This window comes from Cyprinus carpio, unplaced genomic scaffold (assembly GCF_018340385.1).
Source record: "Cyprinus carpio isolate SPL01 unplaced genomic scaffold, ASM1834038v1 S000006739, whole genome shotgun sequence".
NCBI classification, from domain to species: Eukaryota; Metazoa; Chordata; class Actinopteri; order Cypriniformes; family Cyprinidae; genus Cyprinus; species Cyprinus carpio.
In genome coordinates, this window is record NW_024879338.1 from 497,456 (window position 1) to 523,342 (window position 25,887).

Genomic DNA, 25,887 nt, shown 5'->3' on the forward strand with positions numbered 1-25,887 from the left:
AAGGAGGTGCTCCATCCTGACATGATGATGATTATTATTAATATGCATTTATTTATTTTTGGTCAGTCTAGCCTGTTTTGGCCGAAGAATTTTACATTTTGAATATTTTAAAATCACAGCTTCAACAGAATGGTAAGAAACTTGATGACTTTTATGGCACTTGGTATGTGAACACACAAAAAAATTGAGGGCATGATTTGAAAAAGCTAAGTGCTCGTAAAAATTATATATATATATATATATATATATATATATACTGTCACACTCATGGTCTTTGGTCAAAAATGACCAACCATAGAAAATGAATGGGAAATGGCAAAAAAAAATAAAAAAATAAATACAGACAATTTTTGGTGTGTACAATCTACAAATCCCCAACGATGCAAAATAAATAAATAATAAAATTGCACAGCAATGAAGGGGTGAAACTCTAAACATCTAAAGTGCTACCCAAAGGCCCAACATTGCCGTATAACAACATTTTCCCTAAAAACTTACTAAACTATGAAAAAATGCAAAATCCCATTTATTTCGGCATTAGAGGCCTCCAAAAATGACACGTAAAAGGTAACAAAAAAAATGTCACTGTGATTTTTCTCTACTTTTTTTTTCTTTGACGGTTAAAATGAAATACTAAAAATGAAGCCAGTACAAGAAATATTTAAAGCTAAATGGAATAAAACAACAAACAAACAAAAACTACATACAAAATCAAAACAAAAATACTAAACCAGAAAACACACACTTAAAAGCCAGCTCTTCAAAAGTTTTATGCTGATTGTTGTTCTGAAATGATGATTAGTTGGTGGTAAAAGTGTTTAAAATACATCCATTTCAGATAATTTAATTTAGCCAATTGAACATTTTCAAAGTCAACATGAAACTGCCCAAAGAGACGTTGCATTTACATTTCACATTCTGATTATCTCTGAAAAAACAATGTTGATAACACTAAAACACCAATTATTGCAATCAAAAATATACTTTAAAAGATTTAAAGAGTCAAAAACTCATTTTTGTTGATTGTTTTGGCTATTCCTGAATATGTTGGCAATGTTTGATAATAACCTTAAAAGCCTCTAAATTAAGCACTGCATTGGAAATTGACAGTGTGTTTTAACGACTAAAGTGTTTTATTTAACACTGTTAAAAGTATCAACCTGCAATTGTTACCTTAAAGAGCTCTTTCTGCTTGTTTTAATCCATAAAAATTAGTCTTGTTGGTGTAAACTGAAGTGTGTAAGTTTGGTTCAGTGATGTAAAATAATATTTTTCATTTGAACAAAATCAGTTCATTTAGATGTTTCCATGTTTATGTCACCATTTTGTTTATCTATTGCATGGCCATTTCTACACAGGCTAAACTATACATGCTAAACATACACAGCAACAGGTCTGTGCATGTAGTAAGTGATTTCACTAAACTAAAGGACAATGGTCCCCTGTTAGATAGCGAAGTGTGATGGTGGTTGACTTTACATTTATAATATTTCACATTCTCACTATCTCTGAAAGCAGTGGCAAGTGTTGATAATACAATGTTACAAATATATGTTAAGGTGTAATATTAATTTAGTAATTTAGCCAATTGAACATTTTCAAAGTCAACATGAACTTGTCAAAGGCAACCAAAGAGATGTTGCGTTTAACCATTTAACAGGACCTAAGTGCTTTGACTGAACATTAGCACTATTTGTCATTCATCTAATCTATCTATCTATCTATCTATCTATCTATCTATCTATCTATCTATCTATCTATCTATCTATCTATCTATATATCTGTCTATCTGTCTGTCTGTCTGTCTGTCTGATAAAAGAATCATCTTGATAGGAGCTTCCCAGGAATGTTTTGCATTTATCATGTTGAGAAGTATACTGGGGTTAAGTCAAGAAAATGTTAAATAAATGTTAAATAACAAAGTTAATATTAATAATTTATAAGAGGCATTGCCTCTGCCCTTGACACCTGTTGCCATCTGCTGGCTCTATGTTTTTTATTATTATTATAATTTTGTATTACACTACTACTATTATTATTATTATTATTATTATTATTATTATTTGTAAAATAATATTAAGTACTAACAAACTTACTATAATGACACTTTTCAATGCACAATGTATCAGTATTTTAATATCGTAAATATTTCTCCTAGACAGAAATTAGGTTAACTTTAATAGGTGCTTTCACACTAGCACTTTTGGTGCGCCCCGGGTTCGATTGACGTCATAGTTCGGTTCATTTGAATGATGTGAACCCTGTCTTCCGAACTCGGTTGTGCACCGCGAACTGTACCCGAGTCCACTTGAAATGGTGGTCTGGTGTACGGTTCATGTGAACTCCCAGTACGGTTCGCTGCTGATGTGAACGCAATCTATCCAAATCGCGGAAGTGAACCGCTATTAATGAAAATGCGTGTTTGTGTGTGTGTTTCGCTCACTTTCCTGACGAGCGTGACTGACGCGCTGCAACCAGAGAGCTGTAAATCTCATTTCTGTTCACCTTTAACATTCTTTAGAGCAGTTGCACTACATTCATAAGACAGAAGTAAGTGCTGTATGTTTTAAAAGCATTTTAAATAAACAAAACGAAGGTTTCAAAAACGTAAATAGATAAAAGTGCAGAGAGAGTATGTGATGCATTTGCTGCTGCCTTCTCCTGCGCCGTCATTACTAAGCAACGCAACCTGTCCCTCCAACTAATACGCTCGTATATAGGTTTTTGTTGTCCAAATCCCTGAAATATGACCCTCAGAGCGTATACTAACAATTGCGCCCCTTTCTGCAAAAGGTTGTTTTCATATTAATTGTTTTGTACTCCTTTTATTGCACTGTGAATTGCGTTTTCGGTGTAGCTCAGTTGGTAGATTTATTGGGCGTTTATACCTTGATATGCAATCATGCTATCATGGTTTTCGATCCCAGAGAACGGACGTGCACGTAAAAATTGTATATGCTCAATAAATCAAATTAGCATGATTTCTGTGAGGGTTAGTGTTTAGGGGGTGGGGTTAGGTGTGGACATTCGAACGAAAAAGCCACCTAGTAAAATATGTACGAATTATTGTGAGATCGGTGTAAAAAAAAAACTCCCACATTGCATTTAAATAAACGTAACGTCGACATTTCATGACGCCAGATGCAACGCGGATACTGTCATGTATTTTTTACGCCTGCTAGAGGCCGCTTAAAACTTTAAAACGTAAATATAGGTCGTAATAAGGTGCTTGCACAAACGACCTATATGGTCGTTTTTTGTTGGAGGACAGGCTTAAGCAACGGGGTAAACAGCTGCTGGCTTGATGATGCAAGGGAACCGCTGTTCGGACCCAAATAATATAATATGAAAACGCAGTCCCCAGCGGGGGCAGGGAAGGGGGGAACACTCGAACTTGGGTTCAAACCAGGCAGTCAAACCAAGTGTAAAACACCCTAAGATCGATGGAGATTTTTTACTTGAGTGTATGTATTGAAGGGTTCTACAAACTATTTTAGTCATTAAACATACGCACTAGTGCATAGTATTTCATTATAAAACACTAGACAGAATCTTAGAATATCCGTATGAGTTGATTTAATTTTGAGCACTAGAATAATACAATTAGAATAATTTGAGTAATAATGAAAAAAAGAAAAAAAAAAGAATTAACTAGCCTATGTATGCCAATTACAGTACATCCTGAGATTGCTAGAAATACAGCATTTACACTGATAGACACTCAGACAGTCGGTAATCACATGTTGATGTGCCAGAGAATACAGATTGTAAATCTACCAGACTGAGCCCTCTCCCTGGACTCCCCTATTCACCCATGACTTTGGATGCGTTCCTGTTTATGGCTCCCTCCAACACCATAATCAAATTTGCAGATTACACCACGGTTGGTAGGTCTGATCACGGATGATGATGAGTCAGCCAACAGGGATGAGGTGCAAGCAACCTAGCCTGTGTGGTGGTGCCACCAACAATCGTGGAATTAACACAAACCAGAAGACAACGGAGATCATTGTGGACCTTCAGGCGGACTCAGGGAGTCCCATGCACAGGGACACCCCATCTACATCAACGTAGCTGTAGTGGAGGCGTGTGTCGAGTTGCAAGTTCCTTGGCATCCACCATCTCCTGATGACTCGGCCCACCTGGTCCCTTAACAAACTCCACCCTGGTCAAAAAGGCACCCAAGCACGCCTTTAACTTCTTACGGAGCCTTAAAGAAAGTTCACCTGAATCCCAGGAATCCTTGTGGAATCTATCCTAAAGGACCCTAAAAAAACCGCTAGTAAAGCCATTGAGATATCAACTCACAAACTGCAATCTCAGTATGGGTACAGCACATTGCTCCGTCATCTGACCCGCAAAGCACTCCAGCGAGTGGTGAAAAACTTGGCCTCAACGGATCACACCGGGCGTCGGCACCCAGTTACACTTCACACATTGAGAACATCTATCACAAGCGCCTGTCTGGGCAGGGCAAGAAACATCATCAAGTGATGCCTCTCAACCTAACCATGGACTTTTCACTCTCCTTCCATCCGGCGAGACGGTACAGGAGCCGTACCTCTCGGACTAGCAGGCTCGGAAGAGCTTCTTCCACCGAGGCCGTGCCCCCTTCGAAACGCCACACCACACAACCAATCTAACCTTCACCTCTTTATTACTGCACTGGTCAAGTACTTTACATACATGTATTTTGCACGACCCATATTTGCACTATACTGCAACACGTGTTTTCTAGTTATCCGCACACTGTAAACCAGTTATTACGTAACAAAGCACAGTAAACTATTCTATAAAAATATAATTGCACGACGTTTTTTTGCATAGAATCCCATTTTAAACAATACTTTTTCACACTCATCTCATCCAACTGTCTGAATTACCCTGTTCTCACATTGTGCGCTGTTTTCATATGTGTATATATAACCACATGCTTCAACACTGTTCATTATGTACATACAATCCTACACTGCATTCCTATTTATATTCTGTATATACTCTCGCTCAATACTGTAATATAGCAACCCTAATTGTACATTCTTGTCAATCATAGCTTCACTTATTCCTGCACTTTTTATGTATTAAAAAACACTTTATTCTTGCACTTCTGGTTATTAGATGCTAACTGCATTCTCATTAGCTCTGTACTTGTACTCTGCATAACGACAATAAAAGTTGAATCTTATCTAATCTAATTCCTTATTCAATAATCACACTCTATTTCATATAGACCGCATTCACACTGATAGCTGCTCCTATCACACACCGATTATCATCCATAGAGATAGAAATCATGCAGATACAGCTCACATTCCCCACAAAAACATACACACACATATAATGAAAAAGTGCTTGAAGAAGAAAAAAAAGAAAGAATTATTTGTGCAAAAAGGCTTATCGCAGTAAGTAAAGCCCCCCCATCAGATGACAGGTGTGCCGCCAGCGTGCATTCACGAGCCTCAAGAGAGAGCGCCAGAATTCCATATTCCGCTTACTTTTGACTGTTTTTTTAATGGATGGACTTAATTTTTTTTTGTGACCTTTATGCTACAAAACCATGCTGTTTTTGTTTTTTTACTACCAAGACGCAGTTTTTGAGTGTAGGTTATTTCATACGGATACAAACATACTGCCCCAAAGAACTGAGACGTAAAACAATGAATTACTATCTTATAGTACACATGTTATGCTTCTTGTGGACGAAAAGGTGCTCTATGAGATTCTGGTTCAACTGACCCTTACCTTTCTAACTACCAAGGATTTACAGCTGTGGATGTGTTTATGACTCGCTATTACAGCCAGTCAATTTATTTTAATATTGTCATTCGCGAGCATGTGTGGACATACAGTGGAATGAAATGTCAGACTCACAGGACCACGGTGCTACATAAATACAAACATACAACAATGAAGTAAAACAGTATACTATACACTTAAAACAACTAACCTACGGACAGATTTTTACTATAAATATACAATATATAAAAATTTGCCTATACATGAGCTAAAAAATACTATACATATGCTTCACATAATACTATACCTATACACAACTTACCTACTGACACTGTTGAGACTAAAATTAGAAATACATGAGAATCACAACTTAGTCTCCTGAGGTTAGAAAGAGCAACCACAGAGCAATAAAATATTCCTATAATGGAGTCTTGATAGAGATTGCAGCAAGACAATAAAGAGATATTCTATGTTTCTTCCACTACATTCTCTGTTTTGACTAGTTTTTTCTCAAATATTTCTCACGTCTCATTTGTGTCTAATTCCATTTCTCCTAAGAAATTTTAGGAGAAACATCTGAAATGCTGTTGATACTAAAATGAGAGATATATGATAAACTCATCTAAGTCTCCCCAGCTTAAGAAACCCTCTGAAGTCGATTAACATGTATACGCGTTATGAGGCATTTTGTCCTGATAACCCAGAAAATAACTTAAATTACACTTTTAGTTTTGATCGTACAGATAAGAGCAATACATCAATCGAATCTGTAAAGGGTCTTCTTTTTTTTGCAGACAGACATAATAACAACAAAACTTTGTGCATTTATAAAATAAAGATAACAAACAAGGAGTGCAGTCTGCAGCCTTTGTCTGCAGTGATCTTCATTTACAAACGCGTCATTAAAATGAACTGTAACTCAGTGAATACTCAACGAAGAGACATGAGAGATATATCTATAGAAAGCCTGACATGTCTACTTTTAAACTGAGTAAGTGCTGCCGAAAACAAACATTCTGTGATAAAGTAATCCATATGAAAACAACGCGATGTCCGTTTTTCATGTCTCCCTTCATTACACCCAAACATAAACACAACCCCGCACTTAAAACACAACCAAAAAGATAATGTTTCACTGAAGCGCACGGCTTAAATACGCCCACACAACAGGAAGACAACGCCTCAGCGAGATTGTTCTTCAAGTTTTTTTTATTTTCCTGTTTGCTTCGCGATGAGGAATATAAGACCAGAATTCACCCCAAAACGATTGTGATGTGGTTGAGGATTGGAGATTTGGATTTTCCTCAGCAAAAAAAGGAATGAAGCCACTTTATTCAGCAGAGACATAAAAACATGAGTAAGTCTCTTTTTATTTATTTATATACTTGTACTCGTTTTAACCCATAACATTATAAACATTACTAGTTAGACTTTTTCCAAAACTAGATTTCTGACTAAATGGATATAAAGTGAAACATCATGAACGTTTCAATAACAATTACACTACTATACCATTCCAAAAGCTTGAGTAATAATATAAATGTAACAAATAAAGGTAACTGTAACAATGGTAACAAACAATGCGTTTCTTTTCAAGTTATCACCTCCTCAAAACAAAAACCGAAAAAATATTCTCAGCTCTTTGCAACAGTTAATAATAATAATGATGATAAATAACAATAAAGTTTATTATTTATTTATTTACGTATTTATTATTTTTTGTGAAAACAGATGTTAAAAGATTTCGAAGATGTGACTGGAGTAATGATGGGAACAAATTCAGCTTGAAAGTGAGTTGATTGTTCTAATAAACTGTTAACTGCACACGGGATATAAAATTGTGTTGTGCGGCATAATAAACCTACCCCCCACATATTTCAAATAAACCACAAACATAAAAAATATCTACATTTATTTGGTCCTAGACGATTCTATATTCTTAGTAATCTTCCCTGCTCAGTCACACAGCTGACCGAGCGACATGGCTGCATTTATGCAGCTCATTATGTGGGTCTTGCTCTTTAGGTGTGAATCATCAACTGATATTCATGATGTTGACGACTCTACTCGCATATGACTTTTACCAACAAAAAGTGTCTTAGAAAATTTAAATCAATATATTGTTTTCTGTGAGTGAGTAAACAAGATGATTTTTACATCATTTAGAAAGAAAAATTCTATGCTACAAGCTCCAGTTCTCAAAAGTCCCGGGAACCAATGTTCTGCATGTGTTTTATGGCCTTATTCAAGAGATTTAACATTTTTAGTTTTTCCACTAACCACGCTAGGGCTGGGCGATATGGCCAAAATTTCATATCCCGATATAGCTCATTTGATATCCCGATAACCTAAGGCTTCGATACCACGGTTGAGTGCGAGGGAATACACGGTCAACTCTTCTGGTTTCAGGGCTGACTCTGGCATGACACAAATGTGCCCACTTGCACTGAAAAGCCGCGCTCGGATGGGGACTTGGTGGACGGGATACCTACAATTCCTCCAAGCCTTGGCCACTAGTGAAAAGGAAATGTGCCCTCAGTTCCTCTTCGCACCATTCCCAGTGGTTTCTGTGTCTGCCTGCTCCATTGAGATAGAGGCTAGCTCCTTTTCAATTGACTCTCTTTTTGAAAGTGGCTGGCTTTGCTGTATGTTTGAAAGTAGCTGTCAAACTCTTCTTTCTTCTTGCAGAACCTCCCTCTTGCTCATCCTGACCTACGCAGGGACGATGGAGCTGATAGAGACTGCCTCGGTTTGTTCAGCCCCACTTCTGTAGCTCTGCAGCAGCTCTTTTTTTGATGTAAACCACCCTCATCTTGTTTGATGTATGTTGTTTTGAATCGAGGTCGAGAAGAGAAGCTGTCACGCAGGTCCTGGGTTTCTGGGCATCATACTTTTCATTTAAGTATTTTAGTATGCCCTCTTTTATAGTTCGGGGGTGAGCTCATGTTGTCCACCTGATGCTTGAGTATCTGGTTGTTGAACAGAATGGAGGACGGGTTTTCAGTAGAAAACACGTTGGTAAGCTCCCAGACAGGCCATCTGTAAACTCCTTGAGAGGACTTCTAATCACATAAAAAGACATTGTAATCTTATGATTATGACATTTGTATCCATAACTTTTGATTTCATTTTTCTTATAGTTTTTATATTATGCTACAGTGCGGACCATTTCCACTCAGCATATGCGAGTAAATTATTTTGGGTGTGCGAACGTGGAAAAATAATTTGGGCGCACCTTGTGCGAGTGACAGGATTTTATTCTGATAGAAACAGCTGGCAATACATAATAATAGGCAGTGGCAGAGTAGGACAGAAGTGTAAATGCAACGCATATGTTTGTTGCATTAAAATGTATGAATTTTTAGCATTTAGTCCATTTGTATTTGTAATAAACACTTTCAGCGGGCTTATTTTAAAAATTGTTATTTATATGTACAATTATCTTTTTAAAAACAAGCGCAGAGTGTTACAAGTTGCTTTGTAATGATTTGTATCGTAAAAAGTGCTATACAAATAAACCTTGAATTGAAAGTGAATTGAAATTGTTAATATTGTGTGTGTGTGTGTGTGTCGAAAGGAATTTGTCTGGCAGCTGCCTCAAAAAAAAAACCACAGTCCAAAACCACCACTGTCCGTGTTTTTAAGGAACAGGCAATATGTAAAATATAGCAGGAGACATTCTTAATTGTTTACTAATACGGTTAAACACATTGATTTTTAATGTCATTGTTCTGTCAGCTAGACAGATGGAGTTGACCGACTGCGATCTTCGCAGCACGCCATCAGAGAGAGACAAATGCACATTTCATACGAATTGCATTAAGCAGCGTAGTCTGCTTTTTCTTTAGTTTTGAATTGTTCTGCCTAAAAGTCGACATTTCAAGCTTATCTATATGTCTCAGGTCTGGGAGGCAATAGGTACCTTTTTTTATAGGCATACGCTGAGTTTCGGTTCATTATGCTGACGGCTCCAGGTTCGCCAGCGCCTCCGTGTCCTGATTATCTATTTTCTAATAGCCTATATTTAGCCTACTTCTTATTAAACATCCAGACAATTTGTTGATGACAAATCGATTAAAATTAAGATACAATTAATAAAAAAACAAATTCCAAATTTAAAGGACAGACTTTGTGCTTTCAGTTTGAAGTCTCTTCTGTGAAAGTTTTAAAAACATTATTGTAAGTGTGCCCGCTTATAGAGGCGCTCACGGTCCGTCTAAGGCGAGAGAACTAGCGGAGTGTGGGTTTTGCCTTAGGACAGGTTTGGGAACCACTGCTCTAAGGTATTACTGACTGTGTACTGAAAATAGTTTGTATGGATTTTTATATCGATTTAGAGATTAAGCATCTCACCAATAGCTAGATTGAAGACGGTGGCCAAAACACTTGTAGGCGTGTCATTTTCATTCAGCGAAGGGGGCCCCAAGGTGTTTGTTGTTGGTGGCATTGGTCAGTAGTGACCACAGACAATGCCGATCCTTTGCAGTCCCCACACATTTGACAAGAGATTCTCTTGAGTCCTTTGGCTAGCATTTCTCCAGTGTGGTCCTTTTCGGGAAATAACTTGTCTGTAAACAGCGGCTGCAGAGGTTCCAATTCTTGGGTTGATAAAGTGTGCCGTTCAGGCTCATATATGGATGTGTTCGTTTGCTCGACTACATATCTGTAGTTGTAGCGTAGAACATCCCCGTGTGTGAATCTCTCCTGCCTCCACTTTGGCCCGACAGCATATATATAAATCAGGTTAAAACACACCCCGAATTTAGTAATGTGTTTTCGGCTGGGCATTTTATCTCGGATCGAGTGTTTTGCACCAAACCTCACAAAAACCCGCGTTTCTAGACCGGTTTAGATTGGAACCATATCTTTGCATATATGCTTTGGCAACAGCAGAAGTGATCTCCTTCCCCTCTGCGGGAGCTAGGTGCCTATATGGGTGTGCCACGCGTAAAAGCCTGTTGCAGCATCTGTGTCCCCTGGGAGTTTGTTTTGAGCGCTTACGCCACCACTCGACGCTGCTTTTTGGTCGTTTTGACTCGTTGACCACTCTCGTCTCTCTGTATTCTTTTTTCGTGGTTCTTGGCGCAGAATGATAAAAATAAATTAGTATTGTTGGAATCCGTTGGTTGGCACTGGTGAGCCAGCAAACTTTACAAACAAACTGTTGTCTGGTGTACGTCGGTCTTCTTATATCCAAAAACCACGTCCATGCCAACAGAAGCTCGCCCCTCTTTTATGGTACTAAGCCTCCTCGGTTTGGGTTGGCTGGGTCATCTTGTTGAGAATTACCCTGGTCTGAACCGCGTGTACTACCGTCTTCCTTCCTCCATGTTTTGTTATATGTATTGCAAGCGTGCATTGGCATGCCAACGGCGTGAGGTGGCATCTTGACGTAAAATTCTGCCGTAAACGGCCTAATCGTGGCCGTAAATGATAGAGCCTATACTAAAACGATAGACATTTTCTATCGTCCAGACATTATATTCAGTCCATAGTCGCCCAGCCCTAAAGCACCGCATGAACATTTTTTTCCTCAAAACACAATCATGTACATACATGCTGCTCACATATTATTAGTAGCCCAGTTTGTGCTGATTAACAGTGAGATTAGACTTTAGCCATTTAGATGTTTATAAGAAATTGAAAAAAACACAAATGTCAGGGCCTGACAAAAACTTCTCCAGGCCCCAAAAAATACCCTAGGACTCCAGAGGTTAAGAAAAGGCAACCACCGAGAAGCAATACATTTTTCCTATGGGTTCACATATTATCACAGTCATTCGCTAATTGGGGGGAAAATGGTAGTAAGATTATGACAAGAAATCGGGTTCCCTTTCATGGAAACTTCGAACTGCGTCCTCTATGGGTCGCTATGGGGGACGCGCCTTTGTCATGACCCTGAAGCATACACTGAAAAACACCAACAACACGTTGGCCGACGACGGCCCATGATGTAACTACCGGTTCGCGACTATAGTATAAACTAGGCGGTGGGAAAACATGTCATCCTCTTCCTCGTCTTCACTGACTGTTTTATTTGAAGCATGCATTTTGAACGTGGTAAGAGCGATCTTTATTCTATCATCATGGCGGGCACTAGCAAAACGTTTAGAGGATGTGTGCATCTGTGTCGTCGTTATTTTACACCTGATAACACACAATCTCTGCAGTTTTTGTTTGGGCGAAGAGCATGCATGTCCTTGAGGGGGCAATTTGCGTGCAAGTTGAGTGTTTTCTGATGAAAAATCTCCGCTCACTCTCGTTTGTCTCTCCTTTTCAAGGAAAGAGGGGAAGCCATCTGCTTCCTGTGGTTCAGGATCCGCCGCTGCTGAGCCACGGAGGATAATGAGCTTGTAGGGATCGCAGGCAGATCTGGCCGAATGAGTTTAAAGAGGGGCTTTTTCCCCCTCTCATGCTCGTTGGCTGTGGACGAGAGAGCCACTGGAGGATGATGTTATTTCTCTAACATTGTCTGATCTGGGTGCAAGTGCTCTGCTGGGTTCAATGCCACACAGGACCCAGAACAGGAGATGTCTGAGGATGGTGAAGAAGAAGCCTGAGGCTGAGCCTTCCCAATCCTCCTGCCCTGCGTATGACAAGCTGTTGGAGGTTATGGATCATGCCACGGCAAGGCTGGCCTTACCATGGAAGCGGGCTAGGAAAGTGATGCCACGAGGTCGTCTCGATGAGCATTATCTTTCTGACCATAGCCCTCCAGCTTAGGTGAGCCTTCCATTTCTTCCTGATTCCATACAGAGATAGAGAAGGAATGGAAGAGGCCATTTTCCTTATGCATCCATTGATTACAGCATACGAGTTATGCCAACATTGAGAGGCGACCGCTATGAGAGGATGCCCCCTGTAGAAGAGACGCTGGCTAGCTATCTCTCTAGCGGGTGAGACATCCTCTCTTAATACTCCCTCCTTGCCATCTAAGCCCCTCATGATACATTTTTGCTTAAAAGGCAGGGCATACGCAGCAGCAGGTCAGGCTGTGGCTTTGTTGCACATGATGGTGGGGCTCCAGGCATATCAGGCTGATCTACTGAAAAGAGCTGGATAAAGGTGAGGGCTACTCCATGCTACTAAGCAGGTCGCATCCGCCATGGGCAGGTCTATGGTAGTAACGGAAAGACATCTCTGGGTGAACCTGGACCGATATCGGGAAGAAAGAAAGTGGCTTTCTTCTTGATGGTCTGGTTTCACTTCCAAACCTTTCGGAAACCTCCATGAGAAGGTGGTCGAGAAGTTCAGGGAGGCGAAGGAGACTCAGCGGCCTTTAAATCCTTGATTTACACAAAGGGAATCGCGGGTCAAAGGAAGCTTGGCAAGTCCTAAGGGATGTGATCCAGACAAGGCATCAGCGCTTTCGTCCAGATCAGAGTGATACTTGAGTATCTACTCGTTCCCTTTGGGGGTTTTACATCTGCCCTTATCTTCCCCTCTTCCTAATTCCCCTATAACCACCAGCTCTCCACCTGACCGAGTTTAGGTGGGAATTCCTCTTTGCATTTACAGTTACCTGTGTTGGACCAATGATGTTTTGGTTGGTTCTACGGCTTCATAGTGACCACCTTACTGTACATAGTGACCACCTTACTGTACAAACAGTACAAAGAGAAAAAAACAATCAACATGCAGAAATTGTGGTGGCTCTTTTCCACATACTGGTGGACAATCAGCATGTCTCAGCTAGAGATCTGTCAACACAAATCATGCGACAAACCAAATCAATTTGGACGTTGTTGTTTCAACAAACTACACACAGAACAAGGACTACAGAAAACACAAAAAAACCATGACAAAAACCTAATATAACACAAAAGGTGAGAGCAATATAGATCAAAGAAAACAGTACACCAATGGACCTGGAAGTCAGCTGTGACCTCAAGTACAGATGATAAAATATGTCTACGTCTTGCAAGCACCTTCAAATCACATCAAACAACCAATGACAAAAGTGTGGATATCTCAACAACCGCTGGACATACTAATCGATACTGGAGCCACAGTCAAACTTCTTGACCACAATGCCCATGACAGAATAAAAATGTTGACAAAACTGGAACCAACAAACAAGAAAATATTACCATATGGCAAGCAACACCCCCTTCCACTGCTTGGAAAACTAACCATTGATGTTTCAGCTTATGGAATATCCACTGAAGCAACTTTCTATGTGGTTCAAGGAGATCATGGCTTTCTGATCAGTCAAAAAAAAACAGCTTCAGAGCTGCGACTCATTCCATTGTTTACTATCAGCTCATGCTAAAATACCCAAACATTCGAAAGGCATTGGAAAATTGAAAAAACATTCAAGTTAAGCTACACATTGATGAGACTGTCAAACCTGTCACCCAACCACATCATCGTATCCATTTCCACATCCGAAAAAAGGTGAAGAAAGTAATGCAGCTCCTTGAGGATCAAGGCATCATAGAAAAAGTGGAAGGTCCAACGCCATGGGTCTCAACCATCGTTGCAATGCCCAAGCCCAAAAAATCCAGAGAATATACGTATCTGTGTTTGACATGCGCTTGCCAAACCAAGCCGTTACACAGAGAGATACACATTTCACCAACGGTAGATGAGACATCATCCACGATCTCACTGGAGAAGTGATGTTCTCTAAACTGGATCTTAATCAGGCTATCACCAACTTGAAATTAGCACCTAAGTCCAGATATATCACAACATTTTCAACCCATGTTGGGATTGAGAAGATGTACAAGGCTCATATTCAGCATCTCATTGGCAGCTGAAGTTTTTCAAAATACCATCCAACAGGGAATCCCTGGAGTCAGACATTTCAGTGATGACATTCTGGTGTATGGCACCACAGCAGATGCCCACAACAGATCTCCTGAAGCAGTCTTTCAACGATTACATGAAAATAACCTGACAATCAACAAGGACTAGTGTTGTCAAAAGACCCGGGTACTTTCGGTACCAAGTCGGTACTGAAAAATGAAAATGTTCACGGTACCAGGTTTCTTAAAGTACCGGTGGTACCGAGTACCCGCTCAATACGGTTCTTGGGACGCATACAGTGATACTATGATTTCCACGAAGCAGAAAACGAGGACGGAATCTCACAATCCAGTCATGAAATGAAAGTTACATTTTAATATGGACAGTCACGCAATTTGTCAAAGTAAGGCATACATGTAATCAACTCAAATCTCCATATGAACCAGTATCTGTAAATGTTCTGCATGTCTCTGTGTGAGTGAATGAATGGCAGAGACGTGCAGGTTTGTTTACTACATAGACTGAAGCGCGTGACGCTTGCAGTAATTTCAGCATCTGCGTCTAAATGAGACACATAAATACATAAACCACATCACCAGAGCTGTGCTGAGTCACTTCACAAGCATTTTTACCATTTCATTTGAGTAAAACCAGTTTCAATTTAAGGTATTCCGGCAACCCAGGGTTTCCCACACATTGATTTATTACCATCTATCAAATGACCGCCACAAAATAGATTTTCCAAAAGGCTTGGACTTCATTGAATAAACATGAGCACTGCACGTTTCAAAATCAAAAACCGATGTTGTTTTTATATCACTGTATTTCAGAAGGAAACCGACTGTTTTTAGAAAATTTTCGATTTCATTTTCAGTTTATTTCAAAATTTCATTTTGCAGTATGCTTGAATAAGGCAGCGTTTGGTGAGCTCAGGTTACCGGAGAATCCTGAATCTCTCCCGCTCTTAAAAGCGCCTCTTTGCTGGCAGAAAATGAAGTTGCATATATATATGTATATATGGGGCGGGGGACGTGTAAGGCTGTGCGGCAAACAACTGCAACCCGTCAAAATAAAAGTTCATTAAAGGCATTGTGCTAGAAATATTATTATTATTTAGTAGAATGTATGTGATACTGCTACTACTGTTGAAGAAATCAATAAAACTTTATTTTTTAAAGAAATAAATCACACAATATTTCTTCCATGTTTTAATTTTAATAGCAAATCCCCTTTATTTAACAAAAAAAATTAAATGTGTTTAAATTTCATTAATTAAAAGACAAATTAAATTTGGGTGAAATTTGTTTACTGTTTTTCATAATTATATTACTAGTAGAAAAACTTTATATTTATCTACAATTGTGTTTAAAGAATGGCATTGGTTTTATTTTTAATGATAAAAAGTGTTTTTTTTTTTTAATTAGCATATTTTTGTGTTTTGCTTTGGTACCGAAATTGGTACCGAGAACCATGGATTTTCACTGGTATCGAAAATACCGAATGCTGAAATTTTGGTACCGTGACAACACTAACAAGGACAAATTTGAATTTCACTAAAACATCCCTGGAGTTTTTTGGATATGTATTCTCCAATCGTGGCATCGCACGTGACCCCCCAAAAAAGTGAGCAATAACCTGTATGCCACCTCCACAAACCCAGAGTGAGGTAAGAAGCCTCCTAGGAATGGCCAATTACAGTGCAAGGTTAATTTCTGACTACTCTTCACTCACACAACCTCTGAGGAACTCACAATGAAGGACTCTGAATAGCTGTGGGGTAAAAAACAGCAAGCAGATGCATGACAACCCACAAAGAAATACTGGGTCAAAGCCCCTGTGGATGAGCTACCTTCTATCCTGAAAAGAGAAACCAATGTCATTGTTGATGCCAGTCCTGTCAGCCTTGGCGCTATCTTGGCACAGAGAGACACAAACCACTAATCACACCAATATTGTTACTTAGCAAGCAGGGCATTGACCCCCCCAGTTGAACAGAGGTACTCTCAAATTGGAAAGAGAGGCTCTTGCTATCGTCTGGAGCTGTGAATACTTCCATCTGTATCTTTATGGTGCTGAATTCAACATGATCACAGACCACAAACCTTTAGAGCTAATTTTTAACAACCCTAAATCAAAAAACCGACAGGACGAAATCGGAGAGATGGGCTCTAAGACTCCAGCCTTACAAATATAAGGTCCATTTACAAAGCAGGGAAGACAAATTCGGTGACTATATGTCTCGCCATCCACAGCAAACTCCACAAGACCTCCATCACGCATGAAGTTGAAACAGAAATGCATGTCAACTTTGATTATAAAGGGGCTTTATTTATGTCTGATCTGAAATCATTCTACAAGTCAGAGAGGAAGCCTACTGTCCTGGATGACAGAAGCGTACTTCTGAGAGGACACCGCATCATTATGTCAAGGGCCCTTCAGCACAGAGCACTTGATCTCGCACATGAAGGCCACCAGGGTTTAGTAAAACAAAACAGCTGCCGAGAGAAAAGGTCTGGTTCCCTGGAATAGACAAGCGGGCAGAACAACTAATATCAGCCTGCACTTCCTGTCAAGCATCAATTACTTACAACAAACATCAACCGCTCCAGATGTCAGAGTTACCTGAAGGTCCATGCCAGAATGTCTCTGTTGACTTTTGCGGTACATTTCCCTCTGGCGACTATCTTCTAGTTGTTCTGGATGAATTACTCTAGATTCCCCATTGTAGAGATAACACCATCAACAATCCGCACATACAGTCATTCCATTATTGGACAAAATATTCTCCACAGCAGGCATTCCCAAAATAATGAAGTCTGACAACGGCCCTTCGTTTTCCAGTCAAGACCTTGCTAACTTCACAATTCACCTTGGTATTCACCATCAAAAGATCACCCCCTACTGGCCTCAAGCCAATGGTGAGGTTGAGAGATTCATGAGAACCCTCAAGAAAGCAATATCAACTGCCACTGTTGAAGGAAAATCATGGAAACAAGAACTCCACAAAATTTCTGAGAAACTATAGAGCAACACCTCATCATAATACTGGGACGTCCCCTGTTAAACTACTTTTTGGCAGACCCATTAACATTAAACTACCAGCTTTACACAGTCCAGTGATTAATGACACACTTCGACAAACAGATAGCTCCAAAAAGCAAAAGATGAAACAATATTCTGATAACACAAAAGAAAGCTTCACATTCTGAGTTCAGTGTGGGGGGGTGATTCTGTGCTCATTCATGAAGGAAAACGGGAAAAAACATGACACCCTTCAACCCAAAACCTTACAAAAGTTATAAAAACTAGAGGTACAATGATTATAGTGCAAATAGGGAAACGCACTGCAACCAGAAACATCTCTCATCTAAAACCTCTGAAACAATGCACATCAATTCCACATGCCAACTCCACTGATGATGAGATGGATGAATGATGATACATAGAGTGAGACAAAGCTAAACATTTGAAGAAACCACTGAGTTAAGTCGAGGACAAGTTTGTTTTAAGTCCTCCATTACACATGCTAAATTCATTTTACTTGAATTTTATTTCATATTTCATGCTTATACTCAGGGTGAATTAGTATTGACATTATAATTATTATTTTATTTTTCTAAAAACAAAAGGAGGGATGTAATTTCGTACCTTACCTTTAAGAAAAGTGGTTTTCCCAGTGTGCTGTGCTTTGGAGTGTGGTTAAGGATGTACTGTTGAGGATGAGAAGCAAGCAGTAAAGAGAGAGAAATTTGTACTTCACACAGTTGTTGGTCTGAAGTTATTACACTATTTAAATGTTTATTTCTGTTCTCATATCAGATGTGTATGTATGTAGGTAAGTATGCAATGTATTGTATGTACCAGGAGCACCTTAATTTTTTTTTTTTTTTTTTTAATAAAATAAAAATTCCTTGTGTGTTTGCACACACCTGGCGAATTAAGCTGATTCTGATTCTGGTGTGATAAAAGATTTGATGTAGTATGTTAATTCGTTAGTAAAACATATAAAACTTTTTGCATTGTAATATTGAAGAACAGGATGTACAATTTCGACATGGAAAACAACCTTGTATATATGTTTTCTTGTCATTACGCACTATATCTGATTCTAACTAGCATATGTGCCAAATTTGAAGATCTGTTGTAAGTAAAACATCAAGGTTGTTTGAAAAAATAAAACATAAAGAAGGTTTTGAAGCTAAATATGAACCAATATTTATTTACAATAGATTTAATCTGATGGCTATTTTTGGAGTAGGTTGAAATGTAATTTACTGAAAATTGTTTCTTCTGGTGTTTTTTATTATATTTTATTTTATTTATTTAATAGTTCAATAACTGAAATTTCTCAGATTATTTTACTTTTTTAAAACTGCTGAATGAAAACCAAGTTTGTGGATAATCTCTTGAACAAAAATGATTCTTCAAAATTGCGGATTGTTTCTCAAATTCCTCTTCTGAATCACAAATAGGTCTAAGTCTATAGAGTTGACCTTCATATAATCATTAGCCGCGTTTCCACTGTCGGGCCAAAAGCGGGCGTGCTAGTGCGTGCCAGGGCCAGTCGCGTTTCCACTGTCACTTCCGGGGCTTGATCTTGCCTCGTCGGGGCCAACGGCCAGGATTTTTTGGCCCGACGAAAACCTTGGGCCAAAGCGGGCCAGCTGGGGCTAGAGGAGTGGTTATGAAACAAAGGCGGAGTTTCTCCGCGTCTGGAGTGCGTCAGAGCCGCGGATCATTTCATAAAGCTACAGCTATAACACTAGCATTAAAAAACTTTTTAAAATAAGTTAAGCTCAAAATCTCACTTTCAGTCAGCAGTGAGTGTTTGAAATAACTTGATCCGATGTGGATTATAATCACCCTAAAAGGTAGAAATATTTATAAGCGATGCAAAAGACTATGCACACTAGGTATTAACGTTACCATAGTAAAAACATGGTAAAGGTGACTGTTGGAAGAAATCAGAAGTCAGCTTCTATCACAATCATGTAGTAACATATTTTATCTGTCATAAGAGTTTAGCTCACGTAGCCTGTGTCATAAATGTATAATAGCCTAATGGTTTTTGTTCGGGAGCTTTTATAAAAATATAGAAATTATTGTTCATTTTAAATGTGATGTATGTGACTACGAATAAACAGAAAACAGTCTCTCGACTGAATAAGCAGGCTATTTTCATAACCCTTTCGGCGTTAAAAATAATTAAAATAGACATAGAAATACATTTATTTCTGTGACAAATTCAAGCCTGATAAATTAATTCATTATGCTCAATGTATCACTTATAATAAAACATAGATGCTTTTGAATTTAAATTTTTTAACAAAGCATGCAAAAACAAATGGACGCTTTTATCATGTTCGTTTTGTGATGCATGTCCAGTGATTTATTCTTATTAGTTTTCTGTAACTTCTCTTTGTGGTGAAATGATTGGATTGCATGATGTGGTTCCTGAGAGGCGTGTAAAGGGCGGGTTTTAGTGACAGCGCAGCGGAGCTTCTCTGCCCGACCAGTGGAAAACGCAGCACTATTTTGACCTCGTGATACTGGCCCGAGGCTATTAGCCCCGCCGGCCCGTTTTAAGCCCTGGCTCGCACTGGCCCGACAGTGGAAACAGCGGCTATTTGAGTTACTGAGATCTTGTCACACTGATGAAGGTAGCAAGCCGAAAGTCGGTTATTTGTATTTATCTCCTGTTTAAAGGGGGGGCTACAATGGTGTTTCATGTATTCAGTTGTTCACAGTGTAAAGAGAGGATCCTCATTACTAAAACATGGCCAAAGTTTTAAAAAAAATTTTGGACGAATGATGGAGAATTTCTGTGCCGAAAAAAAATTTCCTTCCGGTTAGATACAAGTTTCGGGCCTGTTTTTTTTTTTTTTCGATTGTGGATTTGCATGACGTAGTCATTGGTGGAAAACCAAAATCTTATATGAGCATTCTCTGGGGAAAAAGCGTGCCAACGCACACGTCGACCAGAGGAGAGTGAGACCGCGCTCATCAACGCACTTCATTTGGAAAAATCCGGTGGCAGCGCTGCATAGGACTTGTTTGAAAAATGTCTCCAAATAAGTGGTTTTTGGAATGTGAGGGACAAGTTTACCATGTTCAGCTTCCCAAAGAACCCAGCGTTACATGGAACAGTGGATGCAGTTTGTTTTTTTCAGGACAAGCAACAGAGTTGTAGCAAGTGTATTTGTGTGTTCTTCGTCATTTCAGTGTGACCAATGGTTTAAACAAGCAAACGTTTTTGCTATCTGTAAACAACTATTAAAACTTCATATTCACGGGGAAGAAGGAACGTCTCACCGGGGGGGGGCGGGAAAAATTTTTTTTTTTTATTTAACCCTTCAAAGACTCAAATAAAACTTTTTAATAACCAAATATAAACATAAAAAGGCGCGACAGCCCCTCCCGGGCAACTGCCGCGCACAAACAAAACACCAAAAAAAATAAAACCACAGGCATGGTCCTCTCTCGTCCCTTTACTGGTAGGTCGCTCCTCTTTTATATACTTTCGCATCCCCTCAGTTGGGAATAGGAGGACCGTGGGAGGGAGCAGGTGTGCGCTCATGACCCAAATACCCAACCGGGCCTCGACTCCGTTCCCACGGCTCTCGGTCCCCGCTCAATGTCAAACCATACCCCCCCATCGCACCCTCGCAGGGGGCGGGGGGTAATCACGGGGGGGGACTGCGGCTCTACTAAATACAACCCCCACCCCCCCCCATAGGTACGGTGACCCTGCGGGGAACCCCTCGGGGGGGTACGGCCAAGCGAGGCGAGAGAGAAACGGAGGATGGAAAAGGATGAGGAGGGCAACGGGAGAAGCGAGAGGGGGAGAGGAGGAGAAAAAAAAAAAATTCCAGTTCCCAGGGGACCCACGCTGCCGCTTAGGGCCCTCACCCAAAGCTGTGTGAACCAAATCCTCCGCAGTGCCTGGGCGGGTTTTTGGCACTAGGACCGGCCCCTCGGTTGGAACGGCACGGGACTCTTCATACGCCGACCCGGTGGGGGGGACGGCGACGGCCTTTCTCCGGTTTTTCGGGCAGCCGGCAGGAGTCCCCCGTTCCCTGCACCTCCTCCCCATTTCTTGGCGGATGGCAAGGGAAGGCATCCGGGGCCCCTGAGTCGAAACGGCGCCAAACTCCTCCGCTCACTCACGTGACGGCAAAGCCGCCCCATCCCAACATTCGCCGGACGGGGACGGGCCAGCGGAGTTTCGTTCCGTCACCCGGCAAAACTAATCCAGCCCCCACCGCCTCGTGGCGGGTGTACGCCCGCCAGAATGCTACGCCCTGCCCCAACGGCCCACCGCGGGATTCCCCACCAGCGGCAAGGGATTTCGGCAGGAGCGTCCCTCCTCCTCACGGGTTTCGGCACCCGTGTAAGGATAAAACTCCATAATTATGGGAAGAAGGAGGCGGGAAACCGGCGGAATACTCAAATAAAAACTTTATTACCAAAATAAATAAACATAAAAAGGGCGGACAGCCCCTACAAACGGTGTGACTTTCCACGCACAAACAAAACACAAAATAAAAAACCAGGGCCTGGTCCTCCCTCTCCTACGTCACGTTCCATGTCACTGTGAACGTACCTCGGTCATCTCTCTCCTTCAGTCTTCGCTCTCCTATTTATTATGCCTTCCGATATCTCCTTGAACGTGGGACTCGAGACGGGTGAGTGGAGCAGGTGTGCGCTCATTTCCCCATCCCACTCCCACCGGCCTCGCTCAATTTCCCACGGCTCTCGGCCCCAGCCCCACTCATCACCAAAACTATCAAAACATGGAGCGGTTTTCCCAATGATTAAAAGACCCCATTCTAATGTAAGTACAACTGCATCAGATTCTGTCTTTTGCTGGAAATCAGCACATACATGTGAATTTATGTTAATGGAAAACAACACGAAACACGTCAGGTCAGATATAGCTCCGCCCTGGGCACACCTCCAGGAGCTCGGCTTTTCAGGGAGGGGGGGAGAATCGGGTCAGCTGTATTTTTCTTTCATAAATATGATAAAAACTAAAGACCTTTTTGGAGATATGAAGGACTGCAGTAGTATGCTCTATGGGTACTCAAGATTAAAACATGAGATTAGGTGAAATGAAAAAAAACTGTAGATTATGTTACCCTATAAAGAAAATTTTAGAGTGCAGACCTGGGAGTAACATTTAAAATAAGAAATAGGGTCCTTGTCCCACTACAAAAGCCGTTGAGAGAGTGCAGGTGACTGTTGAGGACTGGATTATTGAACTAATTGAAATTGATTGTTTGTAAATATAGAAAAGCAATGTGTTGAATTCGTATTATAGAAGCAATATGTTCAAAAACAGTGATGCTAATTGTTATAGTAGTGATTGGAATTGCTTTTGTTCCTTTTTTTTTAGGTTGTTTTGGATAAACAATGCATAAAACACAATAGTGGATTATGAATAAAAAAGAATCAAAAAAGGAATCTGTGGTAAATGTTATTTGTGGTTGTTAAAAAAATGTTGTGGTTAATATTCTCTTTTGTTGTTTTGTTGTTTGTTTGGTTGGTTGTTTGTTTTGTTTTTTTTGTTTTCTTTGCCAGATGTTAGCCATTTTTTCCCAACACTGTACACGCTTTCTGAGTAACAGAAAAAAGTTTCCACTCCTCTTCAGAATAATTCCCAGTTGATTAATTACCAAAGATAGAGCAACTGGCCCAAAAACTTGTCAGGCACTTGGCTGGACAGGGGTTGGGACAAGGTCAGGAGTCACAGTGACGGCGTAATTAATGGCATTGCAGCATTAATGAAAAAGGACCAGCAACACAAAAGGGGATTTGTATTGGAATACTCAGAGGGACCCAGTTCCTAACGCACACAGTGGGGGGAAAGTAATAAAAAAAAGAAGGGCACTGCCAAAGGTGGTGCTAACTTTTATCGCATTTAGGAGATTTGTTCCCCTCCTGGAAAGTAATTGACCACAACACAACCAACACTAGGGCTGCAAGGGTTTAGGCAGTGAATCATGGATCACTTCTCCAAACTCTCTAGCAGGGAGCAAAGAAAGGGAACCATTTTCTTTCTGGAAGCGTGTTGGTTTTGCTATAGCAAATGTGATGTCAAACTTGGTGATAATCTGCGGAGAGAATTTCTTCTAGGAGTGAACACTGTGCACCCTCTAATCAACGGCAACCAAACAATGAACTGTTAAAAGAATTCTGGGCAAAAACGGCTTTTCAGTGTACTCTGAGGACCAGTAGCCAGGATGGCCTTGTACTGGACTCAAAGAGGACTTGCAAAAGCTGCGAAATGAATATACTGATGTGTCAGAGCTAAGAATAGCAAATAAAATGTACACTGCAGTGTATGCTATTGCACATGCACTAAATAATATATTAAAAGGACATTAAATCCTCCACCAACAACGCAGCAAAAGGGAGAGGGGGGATGGGGGGGGAGGGATGCACCACACAAAGGGGGTATGTGAAGACCAAAATAAGAAAAAAAAAAAAAAATCAAACAAAATATAAAAAACATAGAAATAATAATGGATTAAAATCTTTTCAGGCTTTAGAGTCTTAGAGTATATGGGTGGTGTGAAATTCAACCATCGAAACAAAACAGGGTGGGAAAATCTTCTTGATGTGCAAGTGGTGATCCAGTGGTGAGATATGACCGGTGGGAACTGACAGCTGAGAACTGAATGTCTGCAGTTTAAATCATGTGGGTGTCTATGACAGCTCACTGCCTCAGAGAAAACATCTTCAAGTCAATCAGGAAACATGTTCTGTGGGCAGGGAACAATGGAAAGGTACATTAGATACTAGCCACATTATTGGAGGGCATGTGAAATATGATAAAATCATGAAAAGACCGGCTTTGAGAAGAACAAAGGGGGGGGGACTATATGAAACCAGAGTGGAAAAATTACACTGAAGGAAAAAAAAAAAAAAACAAATATATATATATAATAAAAAAAAAAAAAAAAAAAAAATATATATAAGAATATATATAAATATATATATATATAATATATATATATATATATATATATATATATATATAGTAATATATAGTAGTGGAGAAGAGCTGGGCCCCCTGGAACTAGGAAGGCTGTGCAAAAAAAAAAAAGACCAAACTGTCTGCTGTTATGACTGTTATTACATGTGCAGTAGGACAAGAAAACATCAGTAACGGCACAGGGTAAAAACATATGGTGGGTAATTCTCATTAACCAATTGACTTCATCATGTACTTTCCATTTAGTATTCTTTCCTTGAAATTTCTTCACAGATTTCTAGTGACTGATTTCCTTGTGATTTGGAGTAGTGGTCAAATGAAAGCAAAGACAAGATGCTGTACTGAAAGTGGCTGAATTCCTTTACTGCACAGAAATCATTGGAAATGATGTTTTTGTTTTTTTCTCCTTCAGATGGGGTGTTACAAACAAAAAATTGTTTCTTTCTGTTTTATTTTCATAAAGAAACGCCCTATTGTCAGAGCCACAACTCCTTCAGAGCTGAGCTTCCTGTCGCTCTTCTCATTGGCTTAGTGTTTTCTCTGTTCAATTTTACTTTCAGTGGAGCTCCGACCCATGAGGGTCCTGTATTTTGCCGTTCACACAAGCCATTGGGTATCATTATGTCCTCTGTATCTCCTGTGTTTGGGGGGAAAAACTACAGTGGTTTTAAAAGTGGCCTTACAAGGACTTACACTGTCCAGGAAAATAGTTCAACATCATGGAAATGGTTTTGAGCCTCAGTTAACAGAGATACTCAGTGTTGTTCCTTAAGTCATAATTGGACTAAACAGGACTAAAGCGGAACATAGTGGCAAAAAAAACCATACTGCGTGATTCTGTAGCCAGGATAAGCCCGTAGTGTGGAGTGTATTTTCCATAGCCTCCATACTATGTATCTTCCTGAAGTCAGGTGGCTATACTATTATGTAATTGTGTTAAACACATTGTGCCTTACAAGAGCACACTGTATAGTTGTTTGTGCTCTACATGTACACATTGGCTAGTTTAAGTTTATTCTCTAACACACCTGAGTGCTTTGCTATGCATTTTGACCATGTGTCTTAAATTAAGGATAAGTCAAAGTAAGTCAAGTCAAGTCAAAGTCAAGTCTGCTTTATTGTCAATTCTTCCACATGTACAGGAACCTACATACAGAGAAAGCAGAACGAAAATGGCATTGAATTACTCTCAAAAAGTACCCCCTGGTGCATCTAGAATAGCACTAACAGTAGAGCCTAAAATCTAGATCAAAATATAAAATAATAAGATAGAAACTAACATAACTTAGGTACAATAAGGGAATGTAGCAAAAAAAAAAAAAAAAAACAGGGAATATAAATAGAACAAGCCAAAAAAAAAAAAAAAAAATATGGTTAAAATAAAAGCAGCGCAAGGCACAAGG

General features: G+C 39.9%; 1 pseudogene; it reads left to right on the plus strand.

Annotated features, from left to right (window-relative positions):
• The first annotated feature begins 3,927 nt into the window (after positions 1-3,927).
• Positions 3,928-23,874, plus strand: LOC122144619 (annotated as a pseudogene).
• Positions 23,875-25,887: the final 2,013 nt, after the last annotated feature.